Here is an 11950-nt window from a genome sequence, read left to right on the forward strand (position 1 = left end):
AGATTAATTATAAATGTATGTTATAATATGAGCCGTTGGATTGTCTTGTCTTCATCTTGGCCGTCTATTCTATTGTTGAAACCCTTTAGTCATTTAGGTTTAGATTTTTTAGGAGGATGCCGTGACACTTCTCTAACGGATCCAAAACCAATATCCAGAAGGAAAAAATAGAGAACTTTGTTTTGTCCCAAAACTATTGTTAGATTTAAGAAATATATCCTAACAATCAACTGTACCTAAACCATTCTCGGAGAAATAAAATCTATTAACTTCACAAACATGATTTTTACCTATGGCGGTATGAGAATAAGCGGTGGTTTGAAACGTTGAAGGAATTAGATCTGTAGTCGATCCATCTGAATCTCAATAATACCCCTACGATGGGTTCACTATAATGCCGCAAATGATACCAGTCGGAAAGAGCCGCCATGGGAGATGAGGAGGTAAGTGTTGGTGTTCCTTGCCATTACGGGCGGTTTTTTTTTTAATTCCGGGTAAACGGGTCAGGGTTTTCTTTTTTAGAAAACGGGTTAGAGTATAAATACTTTTTTGGGTATTTTTCTCATAATAGAGCAAATAGAGAGAGAGTGAATTACAGATCTAGGGTTTCAGGTTTCCTTCTTCTTCTTGTTCTTTGGCTGATCCAGAGTGAGAGATTGGGGGAGCTTTTGATTGTGGAGTAGTCCAATCATTCCTAGTGTAATCACTTCTTTCATTTGAGAGCAGGGCATGTAAGTTTCTACTATTGACATTTGTTTGATTTAGTGAAACTTATCCCTCCCGTGGACGTAGGTCGATTTTGACCGAACCACGTATATTGTGTTGTCGTTTATTGCTTTGTGCTATTTCAGTTCTTGGTAATCTGTTTATCGTCATAGACGATTTGGAATCTGATTTGCTACAGGTTTTGATTTCTAAGAAGATCCATAGTTTTGCTGTTGCAAAACCCAACAGTGGTATCAGAGCAGTATTGATTGGTTATCTGTTTTAACATTGGAGCAGAGTGCTCTGCTGGTTATTTGGCGAAATTCATAGAAGAGATCAACTGGTTTCTTTGCTGGTGTTTTTGTCAGTTGTTAAGGCAGTAATAATGGGGAAATCTAGACCTGATATGGTGAGTCTGAATGGTACAAACTACAGGCAATGGAAACTGATGATCAGTGATCTGTTAGTTTCAGATGATTTGAATGAAGCAATTGAAAATGAGGGTGTTAGACCTGAGACTACAAAAGAGGCTGATTGGAAAAAGATAGATAGAAAGGCCTGCAGCTTTATTCGTTCCTGGGTTGGTGTAAATGTTGTGCACCATGTTGAGAATGAGACTACAGCGTATGGTGTGTGGAGCAAACTTGAAGCTCTCTATGCTGGGAGGTCAGCAGGGAATAAAGCAGCACTGGTACGAAGGCTGGTGAATCTGAAGTACATTGATAATAAATCAATTGCTGAGCACTTGAATGAATTTCAAAATATTTTGAATCAGCTGAGTAGTATGAAGATAAACTTTGATGATGAGGTGCAAGCACTTTTAGTCCTTGGATCTTTGCCTGCAAGTTGGGAGACACTTATTATCACTCTCAGCAACTCAGCACCAAATGGTAAAGTCAACATGGCATTTGTCACCAGTTCCTTACTTGATGAGGAGAATCGAAAGGGGGATAAACCCTCTAAGTCTGATATGTTGGTGGCTGATAGAGGAAGATCAAAAGATAATAGAAGTGGTTCGAGCAGGGGAAAGTCTAGAAGCAAGTCTAGAGCTCCAAAGAAGGATGGTGCTTGCCATTACTGTGGCAAAATGGGTCACTGGAAAAATGAGTGCTGGAAATTTAAAAATAATAAAGCGAAGGGTACAGTGAAGCCCAGAGAAAAGAAAGAACAGAGTGCAGATACATCTGCTTATGCTTCAGATGGTGAACTGACATATGCTTCTAACTGTCAAGACTCCTGTCTTAGCACATCTTCAAATGAAACAGCATGGGTTGTTGACACAGGTGCCTCATTCCATATAACTCCACACAAAGGTTACTTTCAGTCCTACAAAGCTGGTGATTATGGTGAGGTTCGCATGGGTAACAGTGGTGTGTCCAAGATAGCTGGTCTGGGTGATGTTAGAATTGAGACAAACATGGGTTGCTTCCTGACATTGAGAGATGTAAGACATGTTCCTGATTTGAGAATGAATTTGATTTCAGCAGGTAAGCTCGATGATGGAGGATACCATAATGTTTTCAGTGGTGGAGCATGGAAGCTAAGCAAGGGTTCATTGGTTATTGCACGAGGTAAGAAATGTTGTTCCTTATACAAGACAAATTTGAAAATTGTCTATGATGCGGCATATTCTATTTTAATGGAGTCATCCTCTGAGTTGTGGCACAAGAGATTAGGTCACATTAGTGAAAAGGGGCTGAATGTTTTGATCAAGAGGAATGAGTTGCTGAATCTCAAGGATGCTCATCTTGAAAATTGTGAGCATTGCTTGAAGGGTAAGCAGAACAGAGTCTCCTTCAGTAAGTCAAAAGTTGAACTGAAAAAGAATGTCCTTGAATTGGTCCATACAGATGTTTGTGGTCCTATGAAGATTAAATCCATAGGCGGTGCTTCCTATTTTGTAACCTTCATAGACGATGCATCTAGGAAGGTTTGGGCTTATGCTATAAAGTCCAAGGATGAGGTTGCAGCAAGGTTTGAGGTCTTTCACAAGCTGGTTGAAAGAGAGACAGGAAGAAAACTGATGAGGGTGCGGTCAGATAATGGGGGAGAGTACATAGGCTCATTTGATGATTATTGCAAAGAGCAGGGTATTCGACATGAACAGACTGTGCCCAAGACTCCACAACAAAATGGTGTGGCAGAGAGGATGAACAGAACAATGTTGGAACGGATGAGGAGTATGCTCTCCCATGCCAGGTTGGCTAAGCATTTCTGGGCTGAAGCCATGAGCACTGCAGTGTATGTGATCAACCGTTCTCCCTCCAAGCCATTGAATAATAAGTGTGCAGAAAGCGTCTGGTCAGGTAAAGATGTTAATTATGACTATTTACGTGTTTTTGGTTGCAGAGCTTTTGTGCATGTTCCAAAAGATGAGAGGTCTAAGCTAGATGCAAAAACCAGACAATGCATATTTTTGGGGTATGGTGATGAAAAGTGGGGATACAGGTGTTATGACCCAGTTGATAAGAAGGTTTTGAGAAGCCGGGATGTGGTATTCCTTGAAGATCAGACTATTGAGAATTTTGAAGATGGTGAAAAGCTTGATGCATACATACGTGACCTTTCTGGTCTTGAGTTGTCTCATGATGTTGAGGAGACAAGGCCACATGTAGCTTCAGACTCAGATAGTGATGATGATGTTCCTCAGGGTCAAGCTGTAGGCCATAGAAATGATACTAATACTGAAACTGATCTTGGTGATAATGTTGAGGTTGATTTTGAAGTTCAACAAGAAGATGGAAATCAACAGAATCAACAAACAGAGGTACTTCGGAGGTCTACTAGGGAGAAAAGATCAAGTTCTAAGTATCCTGCTACAGAGTATGTTCTTCTAACTGATTGTGGGGAGCCTATATGCTATAAGGAGGCTCTTGAGGATGCTCATAAGAAAGAATGGCTAGCTGCCATGGATGAAGAGATGAAGTCATTGCTGAAAAATGGCACATATGATCTAGTTGAAAGACCAGAGAACATGAAAGTATTACAAAATAAATGGGTGTACAAGATCAAGCAAGAAGGTGATGATAGCAAGACAAGATACAAGGCTAGGCTGGTTGTCAAAGGTTTTGGCCAGAGGCATGGAATCGATTATGATGAGATTTTCTCACCGGTAGTGAAGATGACTTCTATCCGGGTGGTGTTAAGTCTAGCTGCTTGTATGGATCTTGAGGTTGAACAACTTGATGTCAAGACTGCATTTCTCCATGGTGATTTGGATGAAGATGTTTATATGGAGCAACCTGAAGGTTATAATAAGAAAGGTGAGGAAAGCAAGGTGTGCAAACTTGTCAAAAGTCTGTATGGTTTGAAGCAAGCACCAAGGCAGTGGTATCTTAAGTTTGAGTCGTTCATGACCATCCATGGGTACATGAAGACGTCTACAGATCATTGTGTCTTTGTGCAAAAGTTTGCTTCTAATGATTTTATTATACTTCTCCTATATGTTGATGACATGCTGATTGTTGGGAGAGACAAGCTCAAGATTGCCAAGTTGAAAAAGGATTTGGCTAAGTCTTTTGAGATGAAAGACTTGGGTCAAGCAAGACAAATTCTTGGAATGCAGGTCATTCGTGATCGGGTGAAGAAAAGGCTATGGTTATCTCAAGAGAGATATATTGAGAAGATTCTAAAACGATTCTGTATGGACAAGGCAAAGCCAGTTGCTTGTCCATTGGCTACACACTTGAAAATAAACAAGACAATGTCTCCCAAGGATGAAGAGGAAAGACAAGAAATGTGTAGTGTTCCATATGCTTCAGCAATAGGCAGTCTGATGTATGCAATGGTCTGTACAAGACCGGATATAGCTCATGCAGTTGGAGTACTTAGTCGTTTTCTTTCAAATCCTGGTAAGACACACTGGGAAGCGGTTAAGTGGCTAATGAGATATCTTCGAGGGACCTCCAAATACGCTTTGTGTTATGGTACTGGAAAGTCACATGTTGAAGGGTTTTCTGATTCAGATATGAGTGGTGATATTGACACAATGAGATCAACTTCAGGGTATTTGTTTACTTTTGGAGGAGGAGCTGTATCATGGCAGTCTCGTCTACAGAAATGTGTTGCTTTGTCTACTACAGAAGCTGAATATATTGCCATTACTGAATGTTGTAAAGAAATGAGATGGATGAAAGAATTGTTGAAAGAAATTGGCATTGCACAAGACAGGTTTGTGGTGTTTAGTGACTCACAGAGTGCTATACATGTGAGCAAGAATCCAAGTTTCCATTCACGTTCAAAACACATCCAAAGAAGGTACCATTGGATCCGTGAAGTGCTCGAGAAGAAGGAGTTATACTTGGAGAAAGTGCATACAGATGAGAACGGGTCAGATATGATGACAAAGGGCTTGCCAAGAGGAAAGCATGAGATATGTTGTGCCAAAGCCGGAATGGTTCTGGCAGAAGCGTCACGATGATGAATGTTGATAGCAACATTCTCCCATGGCTCGGAAGGGGGAGAATTGTTGGTGTTCCTTGCCATTACGGGCGGGTTTTTTTTTTTAATTCCGGGTAAACGGGTCAGGGTTTTCTTTTTTAGAAAACGGGTTAGAGTATAAATACTTTTTTGGGTATTTTTCTCATAACAGAGCAAATAGAGAGAGAGTGAATTACAGATCTAGGGTTTCAGGTTTCCTTCTTCTTCTTGTTCTTTGGCTGATCCAGAGTGAGAGATTGAGGGAGCTTTTGATTGTGGAGTAGTCCAATCATTCCTAGTGTAATCACTTCTTTCATTTGAGAGCAGGGCATGTAAGTTTCTACTATTGACATTTGTTTGATTTAGTGAAACTTATCCCTCCCGTGGACGTAGGTCGATTTTGACCGAACCACGTATATTGTGTTGTCGTTTATTGCTTTGTGCTATTTCAGTTCTTGGTAATCTGTTTATCGTCATAGACGATTTGGAATCTGATTTGCTACAGGTTTTGATTTCTAAGAAGATCCATAGTTTTGCTGTTGCAAAACCCAACAGTAAGTGGGTAAGAGATATGTGGGTTACTTAGGTTAGGATCTGTTTGATAAATAAATTTAATTACATGTTGAAAAATAAATAAAGGCAGTGTACAAAAATTTAACACCGTCATTTAATTACAGTTAATTAATTACCGTTAATTTAATAAATTTAAATTTTTTTACCAATTTTAAGCATATAAACAATAGGTTAGAAATAAATTTAAGAAATTGTTACAATATCATGGATTAATTTAGTATTCTTCCAATTTATTAAACTCAATAATTACAAATTTCTTTTTCCTAAATAATTTTTTTTATCTTAGTGTATAATATAATATAATATAATATAATATAATATAATATAATATAATATAATATAATATAATATAATATAATATAATATATATATATAATATATATATTATTTCTTTTAATTAATTATTTTTAATTTTTTCTCTCATCACATATATATATATATATATCACTACCAAAAAATGCTTTATTAACGACGCAAATTTACCAATAGTTGGAGACCGTCAATGATATTCAACGGGTTTTGCGACGGTATTTATCACACAAACTACAATCTGTCACAAGTATTAATAAATCAAGGAAACGCAAATAATTGATGCATGATTAGACATCGCAAAATTAGGATAGTAAATGTTCGTGATAAAATCCATAAAATGTTTAGCATCGAAAATTTAATAATTTGTCAAAAAACCGTAAAAAATGAATTGAAAATTTGCAGGAATTTTTTGAGGTAACTTTTTCATCACAAATGACGTCCCAAATGCCCGTATAAACATTTAGACGTCGCAAATTCTATAGAAAAAAGTTAAAATTTAATTATTTTTAATTAGACGTCAGAAATGATGATTACTTTGAGAAATTGGCCTAACATAGGTTTGATTACATTTGAAATGAACATTAATTTCCGTTTCCTAATTTCTCGCTTTAATTTTTGTCTATGATGTGGATTGAATTTGCATAAAGATGGAATGTATGTTTATCTCTATTTGAAAAGAAACAAATTCAAAAGATTTAGAGATTTCGCTCTACATTCTGTGGTACTTTTAAGAGCATCTCCGAGCATTGTGGTGGTTAGGTCGAAGAATTGATCAATACTTCAAGCTCGACGATGAGAAAGTACTTATGCTTCTAATTTCAGGTCAGCGGAACATTCTCATCACCAACGTCTATCACCAACATCTCACATCTCAATAACATCATTAGTTATAAGTTCTCTCAATAAGTATTGTTGTTTGGCTTTGCGAGTGTTGAATTTCATTTCTAAAATTTGTTTTCGTACGAGTATGATGTGAATTGTGGACTACAACATAAGGTCATTGAGTAGAATTGTACACCGCGGATGATTGCACGTCACGACATGTATGTGAGAAGTAAGAACATGTATGTGAAGTAGTGGCTACTTAAAGTTATAAGATCGACATTCTTTGGTGCTTCCGCAGCCAATGTTCTTCAATTAGGTAATATCATAATTCTTAATAAGATTGAGTACTTCAAGTGATAAAATGTTTTACTTAAAAAAACATTAGATTTCGTGTTTTATTCTCATTAAGGATATAGGGGAAATTTGATCAAATGACCCTCAAAAGAGGGTCATCCTAAAAAATGACCTTAGTAATTTCAGTTTTATTTTTAACCTATTTTTTTAAATTTTGGACACTTTCACCCTTACTAATTTTTTTCCTCTTCCTCTTCCTTTTCCTTTTCTCCCATTTCCCTTTCTGCCCGTTTTTTCTTTCCCCTCTTCCCTTCCCCCCGCGACGGTTGCTACCCATCCCCAGTTGCTCTCCCCCTCCGACTCCCACGCCCCAAGCCGAGTCCCCCATGATCGTCGGACATCTACCCCTCGATCTCGAGTAACCGTTGATCGCCAAACGCTTCCAGGCCGACTCCCGACGATCGCCAAGCTCCGGAAACGCTGAGCCTGACATTCGCCTAGCATTATTGAGGTTAGTTCGACTACTCCCCGATGATTTTACTGTTTTTGCATGCTGAGTATGAAGTTTTATGGTTTTAGGGTTTTAGTTTAGGGTTTAGGCTTTAGTTAGTTCTATTGTTTTGGTTTGAAATACTTTGATCCGAAAAATGTATAGTCTTTCCTTATACTGAATGGTTTGTGAACATTTTCACGGGGTAATTGAAATGTGTGGTACGCAATTGAGTGGGTCGTGGGGTGGTGCGTGGGGCGGGGTGCGTGGGGCGGGGGGCGTGGGGCGGGGGAGTGGGGCGTGGGGTGTGGGCGTGTGTGGTGCGTGGAGCGTGGGCTTGGGCGTGGGTGGGGCATGGATGGTGCGTGGATTGGGCATGGGTGGGGCGTGGCTTGGGCGTGGCTTAAGGTACTCAATATGTAAAACTAATTTAATAAGTTTATTAATAAGCAGGAATAGCTTAGTTGGGAGAGCATTTGATTGAAGATCTGAAGGTCAGGTGTTCAATCCACCTTCACCGCAAATGTTTTTTTTTCTATTGCAAAATAGTGGCATGAATTCATAAATTCAATTTGATTTTGTGATAATGAATTATAATTAATAATATAATGGAATCTCCATTGAACTCCTCAATCAACTACACTAATAATGTAAATCCAATACTATATATGTATTTTTATTTTTATGTGCTTCCTAGATGTATATACATATTCTATTTATCTTGTATGATTTAATTATTTCTTAAACTTTCCTTTTTATTTCTCTGATACTTGCCTGTAGGTGGGCTTTATCTTTGATATTTTCCATGCATAGTCTGGTCTAGTCCTTACCTACTATTAATACTATTTTTTATTTTATTATTACAGCTATGTGATTCAATTATATTTTAATGATGAAGTTCCATTTGTTGAGCAAACTCTCAACCTAGATGGAGGAAGTAAGACTAGATCTACATATTGGAAACAAGACACAAAGTTGGATCCTACCAATGGAGGGAGAATCGGAGTGGTCATTTATATAATGAGAAGAAACTAAGTATTTCATCTGCCTATTCTGTGAGGATGATTAATGTCTAGATGATTAATGATTTTTATTATAATAGACAAGACTGTTCAAAGTACATTCTCAAGCATCCTTTACCAAATTGAAACCCTGTTAATTCTTCAGATTAATGTTAAATTTGTTTGTGTTAACATTGAACATCAATGCCAATATAAATGAATTTAAAATAAGATAAGAGAGCACAACCAAAAATAAGCATAAGTGAAGTAATTATGATAAGAAAGAACCAGTGACAATACTGCTACAATGAGAACATAAAAGAAATAAGTTAATGTCTGTAAATTGCCAGAATTGCTCAAAATTTACAAGTTTTCTAAAACTGGAGGATAAAAAGTTTGAGAGATTTGGCTCTTAATAACTTCAAACTAATGTATGAATAGTGCAAAAAAATTATATAATCGAGTCTAGAAGTATCCAGAGTCGAAACTTGCCCCATCAAACGACCCCTGAGGGAAGACGTAATACAAGTTGTCATTCGAAAATACTGCAAAAGAATGTCACTGACAAATAATGAATCAAGCAAGACTTAACCAATTTGGAATAAAATAAAGAGTATTCCGGCAGAGATCAAACCTTTTGACATAGTAATAGCAAAAGTCGGCTAATATGAATGTTTGGACAATCTCTGAAATAAGAACCATAGAAGGCCATAATACATAACCAATAGCTATCAGTAGCCGACCTCGAGTATCCAAAACCTGTTAAACAAAATATTATCCTTCTAATTGCAACACATAAAGACTTCAAATCAACCATTTTACTTCAATTCATGTCAGGCATATTCCATTTTTTTTTACAGAAATTATTAAATTTATAACGACAAGTTAATACTTCCAGCCTAAAAGTCCCAAATTGACATATTTTAAGGTAGGTCAACTAACAAATTATCAGAGGACACAAAAGATAGAGATGACAACATAATACAATATTACCATCCATTGCACGATAATCACACATTTGGATTTTGATTAACTCAGCATATACAAAAAAAAGAGTTCAAGGCAAACCTGGAGAACCCAATGAGCACAACTCAAAAACCTTGCAACTCCTAGGGCAAACACATAGTGAGCAGCAAAAGGCTCAACAATCTGTGGAGTCAAACACGCAAACAAGAATTAACCTACTCTCTATAGAACTCAACGATAACAACAAAAAGTTATTGTAAGATCATTCTTGCCTTAGTATTTTGCATCACCCGGAGCTGAGGAAGAACAAAAACAGCTTCTAAGTATACACAAAATGCCCAAATGATCCTGTTGATAAAATGATGAGATGTCGATGGATGAACTAACAAGGCTAAGACGACACATGGCAACAACGTGTAACAACAAAAAGTTGATGTTAGGTTTCAGATCAAGCCAAAATCAATATATTGGGGAAAAAAGTGAGATAAAAGGTACTCACCACGTAATAGAGAGCAAAATTGTCCTTATCTTCCATGTAACTTGACCTTAATTTGAACCAGATCATATAAATAACCCATAATGTGGTGCCTAATGTAGATAAATCAAGTACAGTGTGTATGTCATATTCCATGACAAAGCTAAAATATACCTTTATAGACTTGATAAGATTAGGATTAACATCTGTTAATTTCTTCAGTCTTCAGATCTAACACCTAGAAAAAAAAACTTTTGCGGATTGAAGACCTAACCTTCAGATCTTCAGTCAGATACTCTCCCAACTGAGCTATTCCTTCTTATTAATAAACTTATTAAACTAGTTTTACATATTGCATACCTGAAGCCACGCCCCACCCCACGCCCAAGCTCACGCTCCACGCACCACCCATGCCCAAGCCCACGCCCACGCCCACGCACCACTCCCACGCCCCACCCCACGACCCACTCAATTGCGTACCATGCATTTCAATTACACACCACGTGAAAATGTTCACAAACCATTCAGTATAAGGAAAAACTATACATTTCTCGGATCAAAGTATTTCAAACCAAAACAATAGAACTAACTAAAGCCTAAACCCTAAACTAAAACCCTAAAACCATAAAACTTCATACTCAACATGCAAAAATAGTAAAATCATTGGGGAGTAGTCGAACTAATCTCAGTAATGTTGGGAGAACGTCGGGCTCAGCATCTTCGGGGCGTGGCAATCTTCGGGAGTCGGCTTGGAAGCGTTTGGCGATCAACGACTAGTCGGGCTCGAGGGGTAGGCGTCCGACGATCAAGGGGGAGTCGGTTGGGGTTGGAACCGTCGTGGGGGAGTCAGCTTGGGGCGTGTGAGTCGGAGGGGGAGATCAACTGGGGAGGGGTAGCAACCGTCACGGGGGGAGGGAAGAGGGGAAAGAAAAAACATGTAGAAAGGGAAATGGGGGAAAATGAAAAGGAAGAGGAAGAAAAAAAAAGTTAGTAAGGGTAAAAGTGTCCAAAATTTAAAGAAAAGGTTAAAAATAAAAACTGAAATTACTAAGGTCATTTTTTAGGATGACCTTCTTTTTAGGGTCATTTGATCAAATTTCCCGGATAGAGAGTGTCGTGACTGGGTTTATGATAGTGGCCCCAAAATAAATTATTTCCATAAAAAAATATTTTAAGTAATGATATATTGAATCCTTCTCCTGAAATTTGTTATGAATGATAGATTATGTTCTTATTGCCAAATTTGTATGAATGAATACAAGGCTCTGTTTGCTGAACTATTCTTATTATAAGATATATTGAAATATAATGAGCATTGTGGAATGGGTACACTATTTAAATCATCTTCATAAGAAATTCTTGAACTATAATATAGGTTGTACTGCATAATTATGAAAGGAATTTGGCAATAGGAATTTGTTTTGGGACAAAAAAAGAGAAGTTGTAAATTGAGAATGTTAGTTTTGGTTAATTTGATTGAGGAATATTTGGGACGCATCCATTTGGTTAGGGAGAATTTAGTATAGGCATAACACACTACCTAGGAATTGAATTAGACCTAGCCTAATTTTGGATTAATTAGAAACTTTTATGAATGCAACTTTCTTTGAACTTATTTCTTTCACAATATTTTTCAATCCATATAAATACTTATTCTGACAGGTCAAAATAAAGCAAGGGTTTAAGATTTCATTGAATATTTGTTTCCGAAAGAAATGCACATGTTCAAGTAAGTATTACATGAACATTACATCAATATATGCATAAAATTATTTAAAATTAATTCTCATTCCAAAAATATAAATTTGGTTATTCTCCCATGTCAATGTAGATACAACATACAAGGTAGCCAATTCTCGAAATTGTTCCAAACAAATAATTTTTTTGTTC

At 37.2% G+C, this 11950-nt stretch overlaps 1 pseudogene; it reads right to left on the minus strand.

Moving 5' to 3' along the window:
- Window positions 1–9061: 9061 nt before the first annotated feature.
- On the minus strand, window positions 9062–10547 carry LOC124918456 (annotated as a pseudogene).
- Window positions 10548–11950: the final 1403 nt, after the last annotated feature.

Source organism: Impatiens glandulifera, unplaced genomic scaffold (genome assembly GCF_907164915.1).
Source record: "Impatiens glandulifera unplaced genomic scaffold, dImpGla2.1, whole genome shotgun sequence".
Lineage (NCBI taxonomy): Eukaryota > Viridiplantae > Streptophyta > Magnoliopsida > Ericales > Balsaminaceae > Impatiens > Impatiens glandulifera.